Here is a 25,286-nt window from a genome sequence, read left to right as displayed (position 1 = left end):
GGTCCGAAAAGACAGCAGCTCCTGTATTAAATAAAACACGAGTGATATGCAGAAGCAGGCCTCTCTGCAAAGCCCTAATCCCCCTGGCATCTGTGCCCTGCTATTTGCATAAGTAAATGGCAGCTCATTAAGAACACATTAGTAGCTTTCTAACCATGTAAGGACACCAACCTAGCAAACCCTGAGCCACTGGAGAGTTCTCTAATTCAGTTGTGCGGCCTTGGAGGCACGAAGCAGAGTCTGCCATAAGCCATCTGTCTGTCCAGCTAGGAGAGAAAAAATAGGCTCTCATGGAAACACAGAAGAGACTTAATAAATATTTGTTGAAGAATGAATGATGGTAGGCCAGGTTTGCAAAGGGTAATCTTACCAAAAATAGAGAAATGTTTGAATCATGCTGGTTTGGGGAGGCATTTCTCCCGTGTCTAGCCATCCACTGAAGGCTCGAGGAGAGTGGTTACAAGTCAAAGTCACGAATCCAATCTCCTGTTAGCTTTTCCAACTGATTGCCATATGGTGGCTCTGATTCAGGATGTCACAGATGGGGTCCAGGATTTTGGAGTTTTAAAATGCCTCTTGGGATATGGAAGCAACCTAAATGTCCATCAATAGACAAATGGATAAAGAAGATGTGGTGTGCGTGTGTGTGTGTGTGTATACACACATATATATACACAACAGAATATTATTCAGCCATAAAAAAGAACGAAATCTTGCCATTTGTGATAACATGGATGGTCCTAGAGAGTATTATGCTCAATGAAATAAGTCAGACAGAGAAAGACAAATACCATATGATTTCACTTATATGTAGAATCTAAAAAACAAAATAAACAAACAAAACAGAAACAGACTCTAGATACAGAGAACAGACTGATGCTCGCCAGAGGGGAGGGGAATTAGGAGCCTGGGTGAAAAAGGAAAAGGGATTAGAAGTACAGATTGGTAGTTACGAAATAGCCATGGGGATGTAAAGTACAGCATAGGGGATATGGTCAGAAATATCCTAATAACTATGTATGTTGCCAGGTGGGTCCTAGACTTGTTGGGGTGATCACTTCATAAGGTACAGAAATGTCAAATCACTATATGGCATACCTGAAGTGAATATAATATTGCATGCCAACCGTAATTTTAAAATAACTTAAAAAAAGTCTACAATAAAAATAAAATAAAATTCCTCATGGAAAGTCTCATTTGCTCTCCTGTTTGAGAAACGTTGCCCTTGAGCCTTCCAACTCACAGGTGCTCTATGGAAATGCAACGTCGGCACCACCAGGAGCTGGTGAGAAATGCAGAGTCCTGGGCCCCACACAGCCCTGCTGAGTCAGAACCGCATTTTCACAAGTTCCCTGGCAACTCTTTGGCTCATAAGGTCTGAGGAGCACCAATCCAGAGGCTGCTATTAGGGTGGACTGTGTGTGAGCTGGGTGGGCCCTCTGACAGCTAAGCAGTCTCCTCCCTGAGCCCTGCAGGGAGAAGCCTGTCACCAGGTGTGTGGTCGTTTAGTCACAACCTCAAGTCCTTATCACTGTCCCACAGGGCCCAGGGGTTGGACTCAATGGCCTGCCCTGGGAGTCCTTGTCTGGTGAGACGTCAGAATCCTGGACACACTGGCACCCACAGCATTTCGGGGAAAACCACCCAAAGCAGATCTGAGCGCTCCCATCTTATCACGTGCAGCCCCAGCGGGGGGCTGCCTTCAGCAGCACAGGCGGCAAGCCCGGGACCCGCAGGGCCTTCGGCTCATCTCTGTCTCTGTGCATGTTCCCACGGTGCGGAAGGAAAGGAGCAGAGCGGGAAAACCACCGGGTCAGCAAATCCCGGCTGGCCTGGGAGAGCCCTTCAGCTCTCAGCAGCCACTCAGGGATGGGGAGGCAGGCAGGCGTGAGAGCATTTTTACCTGTGTCCGTCCAGTGCCCTCAGGAGCTACCAGAGGTTTTATTGTTATAAGCAGAGTGCCCAGAATGCCCAAGCTAAGGCTTCTGGTGTGGTCAGGTAAGGCCACCCTGTGTCTACCAGGAAAACAGGGGTCCCCCTCCTGCTCACACCCGCCCTGCCTCACTCTTGCAAACCATGGCCATTACGCTCGCCATGAGTTTTCTCAAGTACCTGCCCCCCTCACTCCAGGCAGAGCTGACCCCTGCCCCGAACATCGGAACCGCTGGGGTGTGAGACACAGGCAGAGGCTCCCAAATCCCTGCAAGTGCCAGCTGTGGGGTATTTTTAGCCTAGATCCCTCCGGAAAGGCAGCTCAGGAATCCTCTGTCGGCACTGCCTTCCTCTGTCCCAGGAGGAGCCGGCGTTGCCTTGGTAACCACAGTGGGAGCCACTGCTTTGGAGGTACCTGTAACCCACACACAGGTATCAGGCGCAGGGATCCAGGGCGCCTTCAGCATCAGGCACCAGCCTCTGTTCCCTGTGCAGACCCCCGGGAAATGGGGCCTACAGCTCGGGAGCCTAGGAAACCTGGTCAGAAGCCACAGAGGCCTCCATGGGAGACCATGAGGCTTCAGGCTTTCAAAGGTGTCTAAGCTGCCGTCAGAACAACACGTGGTGCCTGCTTCAGTCGGGTCTTTAAATATTCATGAAATCTCTGCTTGCTGAAGATGGGTTCCTCAGCCTGTTGGACCCTTAATTATTCATGCGAGGGGCTTCTGCAGGGAAGCAGAGGTCAGACAGGGGAGGCCCTGCCCGCCTGCTCCTAGCTCTTTTTCCTTGCAAGGGGCTGGGGCGAGGGACCAAGTGTTGCTCTGAGACCCAGAATTTCTGGGCGGTGGCAACTGCTTCTTCAATTGTTTCTTCACTTTTAATCAGGTGCCTGGAGAGGTCCAGCCCTAAGTCTCCAATCCATTCCCCTTACTTAGTATTGCACCTCTCGACAGTAATGAGCATGGAGCGATGCTGACGGGCTGTTAGTGAACTCGCAGCACAGACAGGAGGTGCTCTGCAGCCGTGTGCTTCCCCCGGCCCAGAACAAACCGAGTGAATCCTGCTGGCGCTAAGCCCACGTTAACAGAGCTGTTTGACCAACTGAAGAATTGTCACCATCCCCAGTCAATCAGTTACATCCCACGATGGAGTTTGGTTTCTTAGGGGCCTGAGAACATTAAATGTACTAGCAGAACTAACCACAGAGTCTTGAGTAGTTGCATTGATTCCTTTTATTATTCCACAATGAAAACAGCTCTATTGGATTTTTTTGTGGTTATATAAATAATACCTGCCTATTATAAAAAATTTTTAACAACATAGAAATGTATTAGGGGAATATGTCAGGATGATCTGCCACCTAGACATAACTACTGTACTGTCTGCCTTTGATGGCCAGTTTGCATACACCACATACTCCTTCCATACGTATGTGTGCAATTTTACACAGGTGGAATTGCATGAGCACACTGCAGCTTTCTTTCTTATTTTTGTCACAGGGTGTTTGTTAATCTATCGCTGTTTCCTCACCCAACCTCCCTGCCACGTACCCAACATTAACAGCCTGTCATATCAGACAGTCTCAGCTAATGAGCAAGCCCCCTGCTCACATACGCTCTGAAGGTACCCTCTCCTATCTCACCACACTCCCATAGCAGGGGCCAAACACTACATCAGTCTCCCTTCAACATCCCAGGGAAAGTGATCCTGTAAAACCCTAAGTTACTTCTCTGCCAGAAACAGTCCAACAGCCTCCTTTCTCTCATCAAGACAAAAACAAAGGTTTTGAAGTGACTCACAAAGTCCGGTGTGATCTGCCCCTCTCTCTGTACCACCCCCAACCAGTCTCCCTTTGTACCCTCTGCTCTCACCCTACTGGCCTCCCCCACCCCAGGGCCTTTGCACCTGCCATTTCCTCTGCCTGCTCCTGTCTTTCTCTGGATATCCACAAGGGTTGTTCCCTCACCTCCTTCAGATCTTCATTTTGGTATCACCTTCTCAGGGAGGCCTTCATTTGCCACTCCATTTAAAATTGTACAACCTTTCCCCAACATTCCTTCCCTGTCCCTTGTTTTACTCCAGACACCTATCTCCAGCCAATATGCCATATATTGTATTTATTTATCACCTGTATCACCCCACCAAGAGGGGGAGACTCAGTAATGAGAGGATTATTGGTTTTGTTTGTGCACTGCGGTATCTCCAGCACTCAGACACCTGCCACAGCTAAGTATTTGCTGAGTGAGTGAATCATGTGATCTTCAGGGTTAATCAGTCCAGGGTGTCCATCATGGCCTACATAATCAACAAGTGCTTATCCAGTAGCTGCAACTTCCTTCTACAGCTTCATTTTCAAGGTCAAATGGTTCCATCAGCCTTGCTGTTCACAAGAGCCGGCACCTGACTTGCTCCTACCCTGCCCTCTCCAGTCCTCAGACTCCAGAAGCAGCAGGTCGCTCCTCCCCAGCTGAGTTAATTAGTCCAACTGCTCCACATGGGCTCCACATAGAATCTGGAGGGACCCCTGCCCCTGAGTCCTTGGAAGGGCCCCTTCATCGAGCCCCACCACACACACACTCTTTCATGGGGTGACTTCTGTGGCTTTCTGGGAAGGCCAGCCCATTTTTTCACTCAGCCTCAGCTGTGAGCTGCAGGCTGGTGGTCCTCCATGAAGGCACCCTAGACTATTGGCCAACACTGTAGCTCACTACGTCCCTTCCTGTTCCCTGACTGCAGAGAGTGACCTAGGGACATTGGCCTTCTTCCTAGGCAGCAGGGAGGAGACTGCAGCAGATATCTTAAGCCTGAGGTTGGTTTGTCTATCTTGTTTTGGTTTGTGTCTTGACTTTACCGTTGATGATTATGAAATAGACACTTCCTTTTAAAAGCTTATTACTTGGATCATAGCTGTAAGGCAACAAACTTCTTTTGAAGTGTAATCTGTTCTACATTTTGCTTGTGGAAAGTGGCAGGATGGGTGCAGTTAGGGGGACAGTTGATCGAGATCTCCCCTGCCCCTGCTTGGAGACCTTCCGACATCTGGCCAGAGAGCCTTTCTATGGAAAGACACACACACACAGCATTCACAGCCCAGATGGCAGGAGCCTGAGTGCCAAGCTCTCTCTGGCAAAAGGCTATCTGCCTCCACTCCCCACCACATCCAGGATCAGAAGCACAAGAGACTAGAAATTGGCCCTGCTGTTGGAACACTCTAGAAACTTACAGATATTCCAGCTGCCACCAGGGCCAGTCCAACCCATCTTCCTCCATGCTCTCCTCTCTACAGCCTCCCTTGAGAAGGAAGAGCCAGCTCCCTTCCAGAGCCTTCTACCCTCTTCTTCCAGGGAGAAGCAGTCCAGACTTGTCAACTTCGAGCTCAGGAAGGGAAGGAGATGAGGCCACCCCACTGAGCCCAAGTCCCTTCCAGCTGACAGGCAGATGGCTCCTTCTATCACAGGAGGCCGGTGGCCAAGGTGGACATCACTTCCTTAGGCAGGTCAACATCGGGAGGACTATATTCTCACAGGGTGCAGCACAATTAAATATTTTTAAATGAAAATATCACAGATTTAGAAGAAATGTGAAAGTGGAAACACAAGTAAAATCTGTAGTTCTACCAGTTACAGAATTTTTTCAATGTAATTATGTCTCTTTCAACTTCACAGGTAATATGAACTCCAGGCTAGACATTATACATAAAACAGCTCATTTAATACTCGCAAGCGGTCTGCAGGTGCATATTAGGATGCTATTGTACACTGGTGAGTGAACTGATGTTCAGAGAGGATAGAAGCCAATAGCTGGTAAGTGGTACCCCCCTAACTATTTATGCTGCACTGATCTTGGATGGATAGATGGATGGATGGGTGGATGGGCAGACGGGCAGATGGATGAACGGCAGATGGGGAGAAAAGGCAACTAAACCACATAACTTCCCAGTTAGCTAAACTAATGAAGCAGTGGAGGAATGGATTGGACTGATTAGTAATTAGTATTTCAACAGTTAAATAAAAGAAAGGGGGCTCAGGAGGAGGAGGAACTGCTATTAGAACCTGTATTCTGGAGCCAGACTGCCGAGGTTCAAATCTCAGACCCACCGTTTACTGGCTGGGTAGCCTTGGGCGAGTCATTTAACCTCCCTGGGCCTCTGTTTCCTCATCTGTAAAGTGGGGATATTATACCTTAGAAGGCTGTTGTGAGAATTAAATTAATTACGTAAATAACATGTAGAGCATTTAGAGCTTTGCCTGGCACCCAGCAAGTGCTCGATGATTGCTGGTATTATTGTCCCTGTTTTGTAAGAGGAAACTGAAGCCCAGGGTGGGCGATGACGCTTATTCTGTAACTGATCCGGTTACGCCACTTTCAATGCTACCTCCTGGCAGCGCGTCCATTCAGCCAAGGTGCCGCAGGAGCACGTGAGCCGTCTCCAGCCAAGCGATCTGCAGTGGTGGTGAGGATCTAGATTTTAAATACGATCTCAATTTTCCAACTACAGGTGCCCCCCTTACCCATGATTTTGCTTTCCACAGTTTCAGTTACCAGCAGTTTGAAAATATTAAATGGAAAATTACAGAAATAAACAAGTCCTAAGTTTAAAATTGTGCGCTGTTCTGAGTAGTGGAAGGAAATTCTGCACCATCCCGATTCCCCCCGCCCTGGCTGTGAATTATCCCTTTATTTATGCTGTAGATGCTGCCGCCTGTCAGTCAGTGAGTAGCCACCTCCCTCGTCAGATCGACTGTCTCAGTGTCGCAGTGCTTGTGTTCAAGTCACCCTTAGTTTACTTAATAATGACCATAAAGAGCAAGAGCGGTGATTCTAGCCATTCAGACACGCTAAAGAGAAGCCCTAAAGTGCTTCCTTTAAGTAAAAAGGTACGGCCCTGGCCAGGTAGCTCAATTGGTTAGAGCATAGCCCCGATAAGCCAAGGTTGTGGGTTCAATCTCCAGTCAGGACACACATAAGAATCAACTAATGAGTGCATAAATAAGTGGAACAACAAATTCCCCCCCCCCCCCCCCGTATAGTATACACACAGTATACATAGGATTCTGTACTATCTGCAGTTTCAGGCATCCACTGGGGTTTTGAAACATATCTCCCTCCGATAACGGGGGACAACTATGTCAATTTTAAGTAACTTTTAAAAGGTGATGAAACAAGACAGAGGCCTTGCTTCATCAGAGCAGTACACACATATACCATTTGCTATCTCAGGCATTCACCGAAACTCCACAGTGACGGGGAAAAAAGATAGCTCTGCATTAAACTACTGTGATATTTGTTGGGTGAACAAATGTTAGCAATTATCTTATTACTTAAGAGTCCCTATCCCAAGACCATGATAAATTCATAGTCTGAAATCCCATATCAGACACCCTTGGAGCTAGACACATTTCATAATTTAGAATTTTCAAGCTTTTGAGATTAGGGTGCAGGTTCTTTCTACTGTGCAATTCCCCCTGGAGGTTGGGGCCAGCACCTGCTGATTCAACAGCCTAGCAGCTCTGCAGAGAACTGTGTATGTGAACTGAAAATTTACACTGTGTGGGATTATAAAGACTGTAAGCAGGCCAGCAGCGGCTCAGGTCAGGTTTTGCCACCCAATTAGCTTCTTGCAAACAAATAGAAAAGCTTCGGGCTTTCAGAGAGGTGGCTGCGACCTGTAGTGAGTAAATGGGCTGTGCTCCCCCTGCCCAGGCTGCGATGAAGAGCCTGGTTTGTGTCTCACCAGCGTTTACTGAGCACACGCCACCTGGGCTCTGTCCCAAGCTGGTTTACATGAACGGTTTCTCTTGGTTGTCAGAACAACTACAAAGGGTAAGTTACCAGCCAAGGTCACACACTAACCTTGGGCATCTGAGATCGGCCTAGCCAGGGGCACATTTCCAATGTTTTTCTTTCTCTCACTTTTTATCTTTTGGTTCCTGTCTTTTAATAATAGTTTTGATACTATTTTCTCTGTTTTTCATTGAAACTAGCTGGAAGAGGAGGTGTCCGAAAATTATTTTTAATTATGGGCCCTCCCTCATCTCAAATTGTTAACCATACAGATTTCAAATCCTTCATGAGGCCTTTGGGACTCAGCAGAGTTGGCTTCTAACAACAACTACAAACACTGATGCAGGACTCACCAAGTCAATTCCTGGTCAGCAGAATCCTACTGAGATGGCAAAGGAAGTGAAGCGTTCACTCCAGAACCTCACTCAGGTGGTTCAAGAAGGTTAAATTCAAGGTCTCTCTGCTAATTTTGCAAATACAGAGCCTTTTAGTTTTCCCAATGCCATCCATTCCATTTCACTCCATACTAGTTTAGGGAGCACCAACCACCTGAGCCACATGGTGCAGGAGGCCAGAGCCATTACTCTGGAGCTGAGGACTGTGAACCAGATGCAGGAGGCAAAGGAGGGCACACTAGACCAAAGAAATTGCAGGCGTATTTGGACGATGCAGAGGGATTTGGCCAGGCCAGGGCTGAGCTCAAAGGCACAAGATGAAAATCAAAGGCCTGCAAAAATAATCCGGGGCGGACACTGAGGGATGTATGCCTCGCCCCACTGATCCTGGAAACCCCTGGAGGCCATGGGACAGAGGTGCTCATGGACACTTGAGACCTATCTGTCCCGCTCCCTGCCATATCCCCAGCACCTGGAACAGTACCGGCACATAGCTGGGACTCAGTGTGCACTGTGTCAGGAGGAATGAAAGAATGAATACATGAATAGATTTATGTTGAAGAATGTACTTGAACACAGAGGAGACAGGAGGCCTTGTTAGGAAGTCACAGCAAGAGTCCAGGTGGAGCCGATGGAGAAATGAATGGTGATAGGCATGGAGAGGAGAGGATGCAGCCAGCCAACGGTGATGGCAGGCTCCGCAGGACTGGCCAACCAATGGCATATGATCCCCGGTGGGCGAGAGGCCTCAAAGACACCTAGCTGAGGGGCCTGGTGAAGAGGGAGGAGGGGCAGAGGGCTCTTCCCGTGGACTGCTTGGGAGAGGAAACCTCTCGGGGCTGCGAGATGTGAAATACTCCAGGGCCATGCTGAGTAATGGCCTTTGCAGCTCCACTGAGCAGCTGGGTGGGAGCGGCCAGGGCTGGTGAGCAGTACCCAGCGGCCTAAGTGAGAAGGCATGACTGCGGCCTCCTGCAGAGATCAGCCTCCCCGTGGCTCTGGTCCCTGCTCAGCACGCTGTCTAGCCCCTCATCGCAGGGACATACCCCTGGAGACAGAGGGGCAGCTATGAAGCAGGAAGGGAAGTGGGAATAGGAGGGAGCTGCAGGCTCGTGGGCGGCAGTGGGTAGTGCCAAACTGGAGACGGCTGGCAGCGGGGAGGTGTTAGGGAACACAGGAGACCCAGGGAGGGCCCGTCTCAGACCAGTAAGTTCAAGGGAGACTTTCCAGCCACGTCAGAGCTGGAGCTGGCAGCGGGCTGATAGATTCAATTCTTCCTTGGGAGAGGGCCAGAGGGGCTCCCTTATAGGCATGATTTTTAGGTTTGGGTGGCAACATCATTACCTTGGTGTTCCCTCCACCCTGTTCCAGAAACTTTGAGGAGCTGGGGTGGAGCCAGGGAGCCTTCTGGAAGGAGCTCCTCATGGCTATGTCCAGCCCCCACCCCGATCAGCCTCCAGGACCAGGGATCTGGGCATGGGTCTCCAGGTAGCCCAAGGGAGACACGCAGGGTGGTCCTTCCGACAACCAGCCTTCAGATGGCACATAGCACACGGTCTTTGGAAAGCTAAAATCTGACCACAGATTTCTGATGGCTCCTCCAGAAAGATCCACACAGGGTTCAGCGGGTCAACCCTCCCCAGGCTCCCAGAGAAAGCCCAGGCTGAGGAATGAGTGACTCATCCAGAGTCACAGAAAATGCCAAGAAGCCCAGAGAAAGGGCCCTCTCTAGGAGTGGTTGTCACTGGAGAACAGCCCCACTATATGATCTGCTCTCACAGGACGAAAGGAACACATTTATTGAGCACTTACTACGTGCCCTGTACTGAACACTGGGGACACAAAGATGAATGTGACATGATCACTGCTTTTAAGGAATTCATAGTTCATTGGAAAAGCACACATGGAACCAAATAACTAGAATGAGAAAGGCCATCCTAAGGAGTCAATGAAATAGGGACAGAAGTAAGTCAGTTAATCTTTGCACCAACACTTCAGGGAGGTGTTGTTAGGCCATCTGACTGATAAGGAAACTGATGTTACGACACTTGCCTCAGTCCACACACAGACACCACCGCGGGTGTGCTGGAGCACACACACAGGCTGTGGGAGGCTACTGTGCTTCTCTTCCCAACTTCTCATTCAGAGGCATCCCACTGGGAACTCGGACTCCACCAACAGATGGGCCACAAAAATTGGTAAACACTATAAATCAGGCAACAGTCTGGATTCAAACCCAAGTCTGAAACCAAAGGCATTTTCCAGTCTCACCCAGAATCTTTTCTGGATTGAAGCATCCCCTCTGAAAAACCTGCCTCCCCAGGAGAATCACGCCAGCCCATCCTGGACAAGGCAGAGCGAGGCAATGGACATGACCTGCCTTTCAAGTCACAAAGGGCTGTGCAACTCAGTCAGGTCACCACCTACCCCTTACCTCTGAGGTAGTGTCGTAGCTGACAAATTGGGGCGTGGATGTGCCAAGTGGGCCTGGGCATGGGACGGGATGGAGTGGGGGCAGAAGAGCTGAAGAGGGAGAGTGACCGCTCCTTTCTCTAGAACACTCACCTTAGGGACTGTCGTTAGTGTGAACTGATTAATCTCTGTCTCTCCCACTGGCTCCGCAAGAACAAGCACCGTGGCTGGTCTTGCTGACCATTGTGGCCAATTTCCAAACCCCATGCCTGCAAGCAGGAAGCCCTACACCATTTGTTGAATGAATGAATGAATGAATGAATGAATGAATGAATGAGTGAATGAAGCAGGAGGACATCAAAGCTAAACTGTACAGAGTTGCCAAGCCCAGGCCCGCCTCCTGCCCAGCACAGCTGCCTTACAGCCTCCCACCCTACAATGAGGAGGGGAACTGCCCCCCAGCTCTGAGGGAGGCTAGGGAACCAGGCTGCCTGGGTGGAGCCCCCTTCTGCCACTCCCTAGCTGGGTGAGCTGTACCTCAGTGTCCCCAGCTGTAAAATGTGGTTGTGGGGTTGATATGCAGATTAAATGAGGCAACATCTGTACAGTGTCTGGCAGGAAGTGCTTTGTGTTTGTTAAATAGAGAAAGCCCCCCACCCCAATCACTCCTCTCTTCAAGTGCAAATTTCCAGCCCCTTCTACTCCTGAAACGACTTCCCCGGGGGAAGAGTCTCCAGAACTCTCCTCACCTGCCCATCCCTCCTCGGCCTCCCCAGTTCCAACCCCCAGCATCCAGGCCCGCCCACCCACCTTGGTCTTTCTTTAAAAGCCCCTGAACCTTGTTCAGCCCCACTGGACCCCAAAACCCGGGAGCCGCCCCCCAGGGTCCCGGAAGGTACCCCCTTCCCTTCGCCTCCTCTCCCCAAGAGCCCCACTCCCAAGAGGGAGTGGGGAGTGGGGGTTACGGGGGTGCTGGCAGAAGGCGGGAGGCACCGCCTGGCACCTTAGCTGCCGCGCGAGCCCGCACCTCGTGGACGGCTGCGCCACCCAGTGGCCACCCGCGGGCGGAGGCGGCGGCCCGCAGAGCCTGGAGGCTCACAGTGGGCCAAGGCTGCCCAGGCCTCTGCGGGGACAAAGGGACAGAAGGCTCAAGGACTGGAAAGCTGACGGGTGGAGAGAATGTCACCAAAACAGCTGGTAGGCTCTAGGTGACAAGGAATAAGCAATTAATCCCGTCGGAAAAGCAGTGGTCCCTGGGCAGGGCTGCCTCAGCGGCCCATCCCTTCCCCTCCAAGGCTCTCCTCTCAAGTGAGACTGTTTGGCTGGGGGCTCAGGCTCCTGTCCCCTGATATCCCTGGCTTCCTCATACCAAGCAATTTGCACCACACTGCCCTGGGCTGATGAGGAGACAAAGACAGAGGGGCCTCAGCAGACCCGAGGCCAAGAGCAGCGGAGTAGGACCCAGAGAAGCCCCGGGTCTGTGGACTCTGGGCTCCACGCAGCAGCCTGCGCCTGGATTTCCCCACCTGGGAAAGAGGGAGATAAAAATAAATGCCCACCCAGCTTCCTGCACAGAGGAGTAGCAAGACTCACAGGCGATGGTGCTGGGAAACACGTTTAGAAGAACAAAAACCATCGCTATTCAGCGTTTTTGATCCATAATGACTTCAGCAATCCTGTGGCTATAGGCAACTACAAACACACTCAATTAAAGAGTAAGACACTCATGTCCTGATGATTAAAAACTCCTCAAACGAGAGATTTTTATTTGGAGGGGAAAGATAGGAACATGCAGTTAAGATCCAAAAATACATAGTTCTGTACGGGAAGTTTCCACGATCAAGAATGTCTTAAGGATTTTACTCTTTGGAACTTGAAATACAGCTCACTCTTTAGGACACCAGTGGAATAAACATTACAATCCCCCAAAACCGTTATCTAGGATGCGCCTTGAAACCACTTCCAAGGCAGAATCCCAGAATCACGGCACCTCGCCTTGGCTTGTGCCACCCCTGGCCGCGTGGGCATGGATCTGCATGAACACCTCCACTAGTCAGTACACCTGCAGAGGCGTGTTCACGGTACAAGAACAAATCTACCTGCTGGTCCATAAACTAGCTAAGGAACAACAGACTAAGGAAGAGACAGACTTACTGCCAGAGGATGACAATCCAGAGCTAAGAAGCCTATAAAGTTGACCCTTGAACAAAGCAGGGGTTACAGGCGAGCCATATAACTTAGGTCAGCCCTCTGTGTACATGATTCCCACCAGCCAGTTGACCCTCAGACATTGCATGTCTGGACTGTAAAAAATCCAGGTATAAGTGGATCCATCCAGTTCAAACCTGAATTGTTCAAGGGTCAACTGTGTAAATAAACCCTTGTTAATCTTACTAACACTTTACTGCCTAAGCCCAAACCTTGCTTAAATTCCTTCCTAATAAGCACAGACTTTATTTGTCCTGCCCATTTCTCACAAATTTGCCCAAAAAGCATGAAAAGGTGCTTGGTTTGATCATTTCTTCGAACCTCATTTTATGATCTGAGCATCCTGTTATGATTCCCCCGTGTACATGTATTAAATTGGTTTTTCTTCTGTTAATCTAGTCTTGTATCAATTTTATTGCTTTATAATTAGCCCAGCGGTAAGAACTAGAGCAGGGGAGTTGAGAGGGGAATTCCCTCCCTTCCTGCCAGCCCCACCCATTGGCCCGAAGCTCAGTTCCGTGACACCCCTTGACCGTAAAATCAGTTCAATGAGCACATAATATTTTTCCTGTTGCCTACTCCTTCTGAAACAGAGGCTTCTCTAGTAGGGAACATGAATTTAATAATGTCTTTAGGTCATTCTCTTAGAAAATGCCCACCCATTTATCTTAGAAAATAGGCCCACAGCAATGCTCCCTGTGTTTCCCATTAAATCCTGTAGCGAATGTCTCATCTCACCCTGGCAGCAGATGTGGGAGAAAGAAGGTGGTCTCGGGAATGGGACAGGGCTGGGCTCAGCTCTCAGCTTTGTCACTGGGACAGCCCAGGCCTACCAGGCTGGCGTCTTCCTTTGCCAAGTGGAAGTGGTAACAGCACAGGGAGGGATTACCACCTGGAGACAACACATACAAACGGCCACCGGGAGTGGAATTTTCTCTGGCCCTCCTGGTCTCTCACCCTCCCCCACACCACACCATCCTCTGCAGGCTAATGTCCCTCAGGGCCAGCAGAGGAAGAGTCAGGGCTGCCTGGGAGAGGGGAGTGTTCTGGTTGCTTTTCCACCTGGACTGACTTGGCCGCAACAATTAGATAGGGATCCAGGTCAAGATGATCTGTGAATGTAATTAAGTGAATGCAAAATCTGGAAACCCAAATCCCTCCAGGCCCCAACCAATGCCAGCTTGACCTGTTCATCCCTGGACCCACCCCCAGTGCACCCTATATGCCCTGATTCAGATGGCCTGGGGGGGCTGAGAGCCAAACAGCGTGGGTGGGGAATTGGTTGTTTCATCAGCTCCTGTGCAAACCCATTTGGGACATGTGCTGAAACACGAGACTTTGCACTAACCACTAGCTTCTAAACAAATGAAAATCAAGGCTTGTGCTTTTTCCCTCCTTTTCCCACTCACTGGCTCCTCCGGACACACCTTGCTCTAAAACAATGACTTGGGAAACCAAAGGCAACACTCACCTCGGTCACCCTCCTAATACCACAACAGTCACCTTCAGGGGCTGGAAATGGGAGTCATTGTTCTCCTAGCAACAGAAACTGTCCCAGCGGCATATCTTTGGTGGCTGGGTTACACGAGCCGGCACCGGGGGTGTGCACATTGCTAGGAGAACCTGAACTTAAGTTTAAATTTGCAACCTTTCTTCACTGCCACAGCTTTTCCTCAACTGCAACAGCAGGACGCGCAGCACTGGGCCCCACCAGGAAGCCCCAGCTTACCCAGCTCAGATAAGACCACTGTGCCTTTATTTTCCTTCTTGCTTTCTGTCTTTTATTTTTCTTCCTGGCTTGATTTTCAGACTGAGCCAACAACCACACAAGTAAACAAGAATTGTGAAGATCTTCCATTGCACAATACTGACTGATCACCTACTATTGCCAGGCACTGTTCTGGGCACTGGGGACACAGCCAGGAAGAAAACGGGTCAGGCTCTGTCCTGATGGAGCCTGTGTATCTGTCAAGTTCCCCAAACAAACAGAACCAGTGGGAGACATATATGTGGGTGTGGGTGGGTGTATGTATGTGTATGTATGTGTATATATGTGTGTATATGCATATAAATTTATTTCAAGGAACTGGCTTATGTGATCATGGGCACTAGCAAGTCTGAAATCTGCAGGGCAGCCTGGCAGGCTAGAAACTCAGGCAGGAATCAAGGCTCCAGCCTGGAGGCAGAGTTTCTTCTTCTGCAGGGAAATTTCCGTTTGGCAGTTAAGGCCCTTCAACTAATTAGATGAGGCCCACCCAAGCTGTCATGAGTAATCTTTACTTAAAGTCAACTGATTGTAGATGTTTCCAAGTCTACAAAATACTTCCACGGCAGCACTAGGTCAGTGTTTGACTGAATAACAGGGTACTACAGCCGAGCCAAGTGGACACAGACATGAAGCATGACAGCGATGTGTACCTGGGAGGGGTGGTGATAAAGACAAAGGGGAGGAAGAAAGTGGGGTGAAGAGCAGCCCTGGCAGAGAGACAGCAGGGGACCTACCCATGTGAAATACAGTGTATCATTCAGTACAAACCCACATGAAAAATAAATAAATGAACATACCTCAGCCCTGCATTCAAAAAGCACAACAAAAATCCTCAGTTACCCTCTGCTTAATCACCACGGCACCACTTGATGAGCAAGACAGGAGCGATGCCGTTTGTATAACTGTCATGAGCATTACTTCGCAGTGAAAGAGCCTCCCTGTCTCCTCACCCTGCTCTTGCTGCAGACAGGAATCCTTGCTGCAACAGACCCCTCGCCGACTCCCCCTGCCATGCTCCCACCCTCCCCTTCGCTCCTCTGCCCACCCCTCTGGGGTTCCCCTGGTGCCCTGGCCCATGGGACATCCCTGGGACAGCAGGCCCCTTCTCCCTGACCTCCCCTCCTGCAGCCCCTCTGCCCACAGCCCCAGCCAATGGCTTCTTGCCGGTTCCCAGCACTCCCCGCCCCTTCTGCTGCAGGACCTTGTCCCCTTCACCTGGAAGCTTCTCCTCTCAGCCATCTCCTCGATCCCCCTCTTCCTGCTCAGAGAGGCCAACTGTGACCACCTGTAAAATAGCATCTCTCTGTCACTCTGTCCCCTTAGGCTGTCTTCTTTGTCTTCACAGCACTTACATATATATTTCTTTGTTAATTGTGTCCTCTCTCTTGATGAACACAGGGGGCAGGGACTCCGTGTGTGTGAAAATAACCTAAAACTTACCATTTTAAAGTGTACCATTCTGTGACATTTAGTACATTCCCAATGTTGTACAACTATCACACTACCTAATTCCAGAACGTTTTCATCCCCTAAAAGGAAACCCTGTACCCATTAAACAGCCCTCCCCCCCCCATTCCTCCTCCAAACCCTGGCAATCAGTAATGTGCTCTCTCTCTCCATGGATGTGCCCATCCTGGACATATCACGTAAACGGAATCACACAATTGTGGCCTTTTGTGTCTGACCCCGTTCGCCTAGCATAATGCTTTTGAGGTTTACCCACGTTTAGCAGGTAGCTGTCCCTTTATGGCTGAAGGTTCCACTGTGTGGACACGCCAGTTTGTTCATCCATCGGTCAGCTGCTGGGCACGTCTGTTGCTTGTACTTTTTGCTATTGTAAATAATACTACAGTGAGCATCTGTGCACAAGTGTTGCTTGAAGAGAAGTAGGTTTTTGCTTTTGTCTTTGTTTGTTTTCGTTAATCATGGGAGGACATTTTTCCCATTGATTTTTAGAGAGAGTGGAGGGGAGGGAAGGGAAGGAGGGGAGGGGAGGGGAGGGGGGGGGAAGAGAAAGAGACACGCTCATCAGTTGGTTGCCTCCCACACATGCACTAACCAGGGCCGGGGATCAAGCCTGCAACCCAGGTACGTGCCCTTGACCGGGAATCCAACCTATGACCCTTCAGTGTGCGGGCTGACACTCTCACCTTTGAGCCACATTGGCCAGGGCTGAAGGGAACTGTTTTGATCACTCTGTCTCCCTGGCTCGTGAACAGGACTACACAGGGAAAGGTTCAATAATTAATAGCTGTGGTCAGTTTCATTCTCAGACAAATAAATATAAAGCTTGGGCATCTAATATCCTCGGCCTTCAGGCCCCCTTGCTCTGCCCTCTCTGTCTAGCCCAGGACTGAAGCCCCTGACTTTTCCCTTCCCAAACCCACACTCTCAGTGTCCTTGAGTCAAATCTCACACGGCAGGGGGCAGGGGTCCTGGGCTCCGCCCCAGCTGCCCCTCTACCTGCAGGAAAGCACACCTGGGCCCTTCTGAATTATCTCGCAGCCACACGGGCTGTAGCCGTGTGATTCTGCCTTGGGAAGCCAAGTAGAGACGGGGAAAGTGAAGCGAGAGGGGAAGCCTCCCCTTTGCATTCACAGCCATCTGATTATTAGTATATTTGCTCAGAAACGAATCCTCAGATTGATTTGGGGGGGAGGGTCCTGAGATAATGTGAGGAAAGCACCTAGGAGCCCTCAGTCAATGCTGTTCTCACCGCACATTCTGCCTTGTGGGTGACCTTGTATAAGTCCCCTGAAGTCCCTGAGCCTCAGCCCCGGGGAAATGAGCTGTCTGGTTATTCCGGATGACAGACTGTGGGGGTTGGGTGTCCAGAGGGCCCAGGAGCCTGAACGAGCCGGTTGTTAGGAGCAGAAATGGGTGGGTCAGAGAGTGAGGGCTTTCTTAATGCCCTGCCCCCAAAGCAGCTAAGACAGGACCTTTCCTCTGCGTCAACAAAGGCTCTAAGAAGTGTGTTAAACATAAATTAAAAAATAAACATTCGATAAATCCGTTCACCGAGATTGTAAAGAAATAAAAACAGAAACAAGGTCAGGGTTAACTAATGGCTAGCTGTTAATTGTGATTATTTAGCTGCATCATAAAATCTCACCATTATTGGCCCTTCATCCACACCTCATTGAAAATCCATTAAAACAATGGCTGGGCCATTAACCTTGACTTTCAGGCAGAACCTTCCCCTGGGCATAGTTTTTTGACTAGGGTCCCTTCATTAATACTTAGTGTAATTGCTTGCTGCATAATTCCTATTACTTACCACTATTTAAATACGGAGGGGGGAGCGCTGCAGTCACCACCTTTTCTTTGCATCTTTTTTTTTTTTTTTTTTTACTTTTTAATATGAGTGAATTCATTCCCCTCTGGCAAGATAATATATTAAAGCTTGAATTTTTAAAACAGATAGAGAGCTCATGATTCAAGTTACAAAAGAATTTGCCACAAGATTTCTTAAATAGTTAGGTCCCAGAGCAATCAAAATTATTTGATTTACAAAATTTCAATTTGCTAACATCTTTTCCATATTATGACTTGAGCATAAAGGTTGTATGTGAAAAAGAAACAACAGCTAATGAGTACCCTAGTGACTGGCTGGGTGGAGAGCTGAAGGCTTGCATTTATCAACAGGGTGGCCAGAAGGCATATTTTAAAGACACGTTGAAGATCAGCCTCAAAGCCTGGGACAGGGCTGTGACCTGATAGGACACCCAGGGCAGACAGGTGAGTCAAAGGGAGACATCAATCAGAGAAGAGAGGACTCAGAGACCAGCAGTTTGGAGCTGCTTCAAGTAGACACTCCTCCTATGTGTGTGTCCTGTGTGTGTACATAGATCTGTATCTATGTGTGTGTGTGTGTGTGTGTGTGTGTGTGCGCGCACGTGGTGTGTACAGAGAGGAAAGCCCCGGTTCCCAAAAAGGAGGCTCCTCCCCCAGCCACATGCAGTGAGACAGGCCCATCCTGCACCACTTCAGATACCACCTGTTCAAAAGCCTGGGAGGATATTAGACACATTTCCTGTAAAACAGTGGCCTCTCTTTTAGTATTTCATCAGCTTCCATTACTCTGCATTTAAAACCAGCCATGTGAAATTGCAATGCCAAGTGTATGGCAACAAAGTCTAGGCTCAATTGAGCAGGAACTTGTTACTAATTATTGCTAAGATTATATTCAGATATGTCCTATATATTTGGCATTGAAATACCAAGTAAGTAGGACTTGAATTTATGTTTCCATGCAGGGCAGGGAAGTTATGACTATGGGGAGCTTAACGCGTTCAAGTCACACTGGTCTTGGGAGACTTTACTTGCTGTTCCAGACTATTCATCTGATGTCCACTAGAGGGCAGTGGCATATATAAAATGTGAGTTTTCACACCACCATTAACTGAGAAGACCCCATTGGCAGAGCCACTACAAGGGAGGCCCTCAGTAATTATCCGAGCTGATCCACTTTCCCTCGCTCTTAAGTGCTATATGCCTCTGGAGGAGGGAGAGCCCACAGAGGACTGGGTGGAGCCTGAGCTGGCTCTGCAACTGTGAGCCAGGCTCAGCCAGAGAAAAGCCTTTGAGAGAAATCATGTTCTAAGGCAGGTGTTCAGAGACCCAGGCTGCAGAGTCAGGTTTGCCTTCCTGGTTCCGCTACTAACAAAATATGAGGCTCCAAGCAAGTCACGGGGCCTCAGTTTCTTTCTCTATGAAATGAGGAGGCGGAGTGAGGTGAGATTTAGTGCATTCTCCAACCTCGGCCTCCCCAACGTTCAAGAGTTAACCCTGCCAGCCTATAGTTACCATAGGTTTGATGGGGAGTCAAAAAGAGTAGTAATTACAGGACTGAGGCACAAAGGTTTTATAAATTCATGTTTTAAGGCCTCCTCTGCTCCAAATACTTAACAATAACAGATAAAGTACAAAAATTAAAAGTCAAAGCCTTGCTCAAAAAGACAAACATTTCCAAGAATCAGAACAGCAGAGAAACAAGGCTATAAGCTGGGATGACGCTGTGGGGCTGTGAGGCTCTAGGCCAGGAAGCAGGCAGAGGTGGTGAGGAGCTTGTCTCCTGCATTGAGATGAGGAATACCCCATGGCAAGGTGTCCCCAAACCAGGGACTGTGTGGGACTCCCATACCCAAGAACCTGGGGTATAAAATGCATAACAAATTGCTTCTGGGGCTGAGGCTTATACAAAGCTTTTTACTCTCGAATGAGGAAGAATCTGGTCCCCTGGCCCAGTGACAGGATCAGGAATATCCCCAAATTATGACAGCATGGATACCTGCACTGATGATAGAAAATCTGGTTCTGAACAGTGGGCTGTGGAGGCCAAGAGGAAGCCACTGCAAAACCACTAGGTTGGGAAGGGGTGAGCATAGAAAGATGAAAATTACTAATAATAACTTCCCAAAGAGAAAGGCTAAGGAAGTCAGTTAAAAATTGCAATTAAAAAAATGCAGTGGCAGGAAGTGAATTCACTGCAGAGGAAGTGAAAATAGTAGGGCAATATGTCATATATGATATTGAATTTTAAAGTAAGAATTCATTATTTATTCAGCAAATATTTTAAGCGCCTATGATAGTCCTAGGTACTGTTTACTGTTTTAAGTGCTGAGGATATAATAATAAACGAAACAAAGTGACTACCCTCATTGACATTCTAGTGGACTGAGACAGACAATTGAACTTTCGACTCTCACTTCCATTGGAATGAACTTACATTCTAGTGGAAGAGACAGATAATTTTTTTAATTATATAATATGCCAAGTAATAACAAGTGCTGTGAAGGAACTTGCAGGATCCTCAAAGATATAAAGGTATAATAACAACTATATATAAAAACATAAGTTATGAAATAATAAATAGGCAAATTAAGTGAAAGTTATGAAAAAGAACCAATTGAAATGAAAAATATAGGCATTTAAATATATAAACTTAGTAGCATTGTATAAATGTTATGAAGTCATAGTGGGAGAGAGATTCGTTAATTAGAAGGCAGTAAAAAAATCACCCATAATGCAGCACAGAGAGAAAATGTATTTTTAAAAATATAAAAGCAGTTAAGAGGCATAGAAAGTACACTGGCAGGCACCAACATACAGCTAATAGGAAATCCAGAAGAAAAGAATAGAAGGAATGATAGAGAAGTGATATTCAAAGAGATAATACCTGAAGTTTTCCAGTATTGAAGTTAGAATTCACTAAGAACTCTAGGTATGGATATATACAGACTTGTATTTTGACTATGATATATCTAGGTGCCCATATATCTTAGTGAAACTGCAAAATGTGTAAGAATAAAGAAAAAAATTGTGTCCAAGAAAATAAGACTATACACAAAAGGAAGAAAAACTGATGGTAGCAGCAAATGCGAGGAAATAGGAGGAGCTCTTGCAAAGTACTGAGAGAAAGTTAGTAATCAACATGGAATTCTATACCCAGCTAAACTATTATTCATTCACAAGTAAGAAAGGGAAAATATATGTGTGTGTAGGTATATACACATATACATATACACAATAATTAAAGGAAATTTTAGGCCTTGTGTCCCAGGTAAAATAATTACTAAGAAATAGAATCACAGTGTCAATTTCAAAAATTTAGAACTAAAAAAAACACATCATATCTGAACAATAATAACAATAATGGCTGTGATATATTACTTCCAGCTATGAGCCAGGAATTATATTAGGCATTTCCCAAGCCATATATCTCTCAGCCCTCAAAGTCAGGTTATGAACTAGGTATTGTTAACTCCTTTATAAGGATGAGAAGCATTTTTGGTAAAACAAGATAATCATGCTGCTATGGATTGAATGTGTCCTCACCAAATTCATATGTTAAAACCCTAATCCCCATTGTGATGGTATTAGAGGTGGGACATTTGAGGTATACTTAGGTTTAGATGAAGTTATGAGGTAGAGACCCCATGACGGGATTAGTGCCTTTATAAGAAGAGTAAGAGATACAAGAGCTCCCTCTGCAAATCAGTAAGAGGTTCTCACCAGAGCCCCACAATGCTGAGCCACGCCTGGCCAGGCATGCAATAGGATTTTTTAAAGCTCCCAGGGACACTGTTGTTCAACCACAGCCAAGAACCACTGTCCTAGAACTAAGTAAGACGAAGGAGAAACATTCTTGCTGTCCCAACAGGCTGAATCTGTGGACAGGGGTCTGCCAGCCCCTCTCAACAGCAAGGACAGCACTTTGGCAAACCTCAGAGGCCGCTATTCTCACAGCTTCGGAAACTGGTTCCGCTTTCCTTGAAGGAAAAATGTAGCATTTCTCTTAAATCAGAAAAGAGGAAGCATACTTGTCAGCAAAAGTAACAATTGTCCTGGCGTGGAGGAGAGCTTTCTCTCCCGAGGGGGACCGAGCTAAAGGCCAGCAGTCCAGATCAAGGGGACTGTGAGGGGACAATTCTCTTTCCTCCCTCTCTCTCCGTCTCCCTGTCCCCACCCCCACCTCTCTGTGCCCCAGACACCCCCACCTCAGAACAAAGCACCTCCCTCCGAGGGTGGGGTGAGGCTTAAGAGCATGTATTAGCTCTCACGGTAATGGCTGTTCTTTCCTTCCCCATTTTACAGAAATGATAGCACACCCTTTTGCACACACTGTTCTGCATCTTATTTTTTTCACTGCAAGCGTATCTGGGAGCTCATTCCGCTGTCAGCCCATAGGAGATTCCTCAATCTGAAATAGCATTCCATCGCCTGTGCACCATCGTTTATTTAGACAGTCCTTTTTTGATGGACATTTTGGTGGTTTCCAGTCTTTTACTCTTACAAACAATGCTGCGATGAGTAACCTTGTACAGACTTCATTTTGTCCAAAAGTGATAAATTCCTAGAAGTAGAATGCTAGTCAACAGGTATGTGATTTGTTACTTTTTGCCATCCACACACGTTGTACGAATTCAGTGTCCCCTTCAGGAACATATAAGAGTTTCTGTTCCCCATACTTTTACCAGTAGTGTGTACAGTTGTCCCCCCTTATCTGTGGTTTCACTTTCCATGGTTTCAGTTACCCATAGTCTACCACAGCCTGAAAATATTAAATAGAAAAATCCCAGAAAGAAACAATTCATAAGCTACAAATTGCATGCTGTTCTGAGTAGTGTGATGAAATCTGAAGACACCCCGCTCCACTCTGCCCTGGATGTAAATCATCCTTTTGTCCAGCATCCCCAAGCTACGTGGCTCCCCACCCACCAGTCACGTAGTAGCTGTCCCCGTTAACAGATTGACTGTCACGGTATTGAAGTGCTTGTGTTCAAGTAACCCCTCCCTTTTTTGAATCCTGAGAGAGAGGAAGGGAGAGATAGAGACACATCGATGTGAGAAACATCGACCAGCTGCTCCTACATGCACCCCGACTGGGGGTCAAACCCAAAACCTAGGTATGTGCTCTGACCAGGAATCGAATCTGCCACCTTTTGGTGCACAGGATGACACTCCAACCTGGCCAAATAATCCTTATTTTACTTAATAATGGCCCCAAAGCACAAGAGTAGTAATGTTGACAATTCAGATATGCCCAAGAGAAGCTGTAAAGTGCTTCCTTTAAGTGAAAAGTTATGTATGTATAGGAAAAAAAATAATATACATAAGGTTCGGTATTACCCTCATTTTCAAGCATCCTCTGGGGGTCTTGGAGCACATCCCCCGTGGATAATGGGTGGGCAACTGTATAAACAGGTGTGTGTTTTTATCTTTGCTGATTTGATAAGAGAAAATGGTATATGCTATTTCTCTGTAGTTTTATTTTACAAATTCCCCTTATCATGAGTAATCTGAAGCATCTTTCTATATATTTATAAATCATTTGTGTTTCTTTTTCTGTGAACTCTCTGTTCCTATCTTTGCCCATTTTCTGATCATATAGTCATTTTTTTATGATTAGCAAAAGGTCTTTATGTATTATGAATACTGCCATATTTTTTCTGGTTTAACATTACTCTTTAGAATTTGCTTTTGCTGGTTTTTCCACACATAATTTTTAATGCAATAGAAGTTATTTTCTCCTTTACGGCTTCTGTATTTTGTGTCATACTTTGAAAATTCTTCCCCATTCTAAAATTGTCATTAGATTACTTTTTAATCTCCCATAGTTTCTTCTAGCATTTAAAAAATTTAAATCACTGATTTCTTCTGGTACGTATCCTGATATAAAAAACGAGGTATAGATCCAACTTAATTTTTTCCATATGGCTACTCAGTTTTCTCAACATCATTTATTGAATAATTCATTTTTTCCCCCAATGATTTTAAATGTCATCATTATCATAAGCTAAACTCCCAATAAGTTTTGGTCTATTTCTGGACTTGCTATTTTGTTCCAACTGCAAGATGTCCTACACTATCTTAATTATTGTAGTACAATGACTTGCCGCTTTGTATAAAGCTGATTTGATTTTCATGAAGCCAATACAAAGTTGAACCACGACCTCCTCAGGGCCCAGATGTTGCTTTGGAAGGATTCTCTCAGAACTTGAAAAACACACTTAAATATCAATGGAAACATGCACCTACTGCCCAGATGGATTTCTTAACAAGATCAAGAGTTGCCATGTCAAATCTGGAATCTAAGAGGGAAAAAAGAATCCACCACCTCTCCCCCATCCAAATGGTCATAAATAACATTATTAATAAAAAGTGTAATAACTGCCACAACACCATCTAATACATGTCTTCAGTGCTTTATAGGGATCGTCTTATTTAATTTTTGCAGGAGCCCTAAGATAGAGATATACTCTACATTTCAAAGATGAGAAAACGAAGTATAAAAGGGGTTATATAACTTGCTTAAAATGACACCTCTCTAGGTGGAGGAGCTAGGATTTCCCACCAGCTCTGCCTGAATGAAAGCCTAGGCATTTTTTCAGGAGGCCTCTCTTGTCTCTGCTCTGCCCCAACTTGCAGCAATAAGATGGTTCTGCCTCCATTGGAGAAATTTATTCTCCAAGCAGAGAGAGTGCGTCTGCTCTAGCCCACGCTCAGTTAGGGCGAGTCCAGCCTGGGATTCTGGAACTGAGGGGCAGCAGGCCACCAGCCGTGGAAGGCCTTTGCCTGCAGGAGCCATATGGATAAAGAGGATTCCGAGCCAAGAGCTAATGAAGGGAAGGGGGAGGGCAGTTGGGGTGGGGGTTAAGAGAGTGGGGGCGGACACAGCTGCTTCAGGCGAGGAACGCTGACGGTGGAGCCAGCATGCGCCGGGCACACCCGTCCCCCGTGCCAAGCCCATCAAGTTCATCTCAGCTACCTGGCAACTGCCCTCTAATGAAATGAACAAACAACTTCCTATACTGAAGGTTTCAGTTAGCATCACCTGCCAAGTCTCAGCGGGGACCAGAGAAGCTGATCACATGGGGGCTGGAGGCCCTGACAGCAGCAGCCAGAGCCACTGGCACATCTCGGAGCGCCTGCCAGCTGGGCAGCTGATCAGAACCCTGCTGCACAGAGATAAGGAACGTCCTGCTCCAGCCCCCAGAAGGGCAGGGCTTTATATAGCCCTGAGTAGGCTGCAAGGGAATGTCCTGGCTGAGGGCCTCTCTCCAGCCCAGGCAGAGAGGGGACTAGGTGTGTGGGAAGGAAGGAGCTTCTGCATAACCTCTCGTGCCCTGATCCGCTGGGCAGCCTTGTCTTAGCAAGTCCCGAGATCTTGCGGAGGAGGCATCATTTGTAGATAATTTTTATTTTCTTTATACTTCTTTCTATATTCCAAGTTTTCTACAGTGAACTTGAACTCCTTTTATAGTCAGCAAACATAAACACAATTT

Source organism: Miniopterus natalensis, chromosome 19 (assembly GCF_054644295.1).
Source record: "Miniopterus natalensis isolate mMinNat1 chromosome 19, mMinNat1.hap1, whole genome shotgun sequence".
NCBI classification, from domain to species: Eukaryota; Metazoa; Chordata; class Mammalia; order Chiroptera; family Miniopteridae; genus Miniopterus; species Miniopterus natalensis.
The sequence above is the reverse complement of the archived record's forward strand: the minus strand, read 5'-3'. Positions refer to the sequence as shown.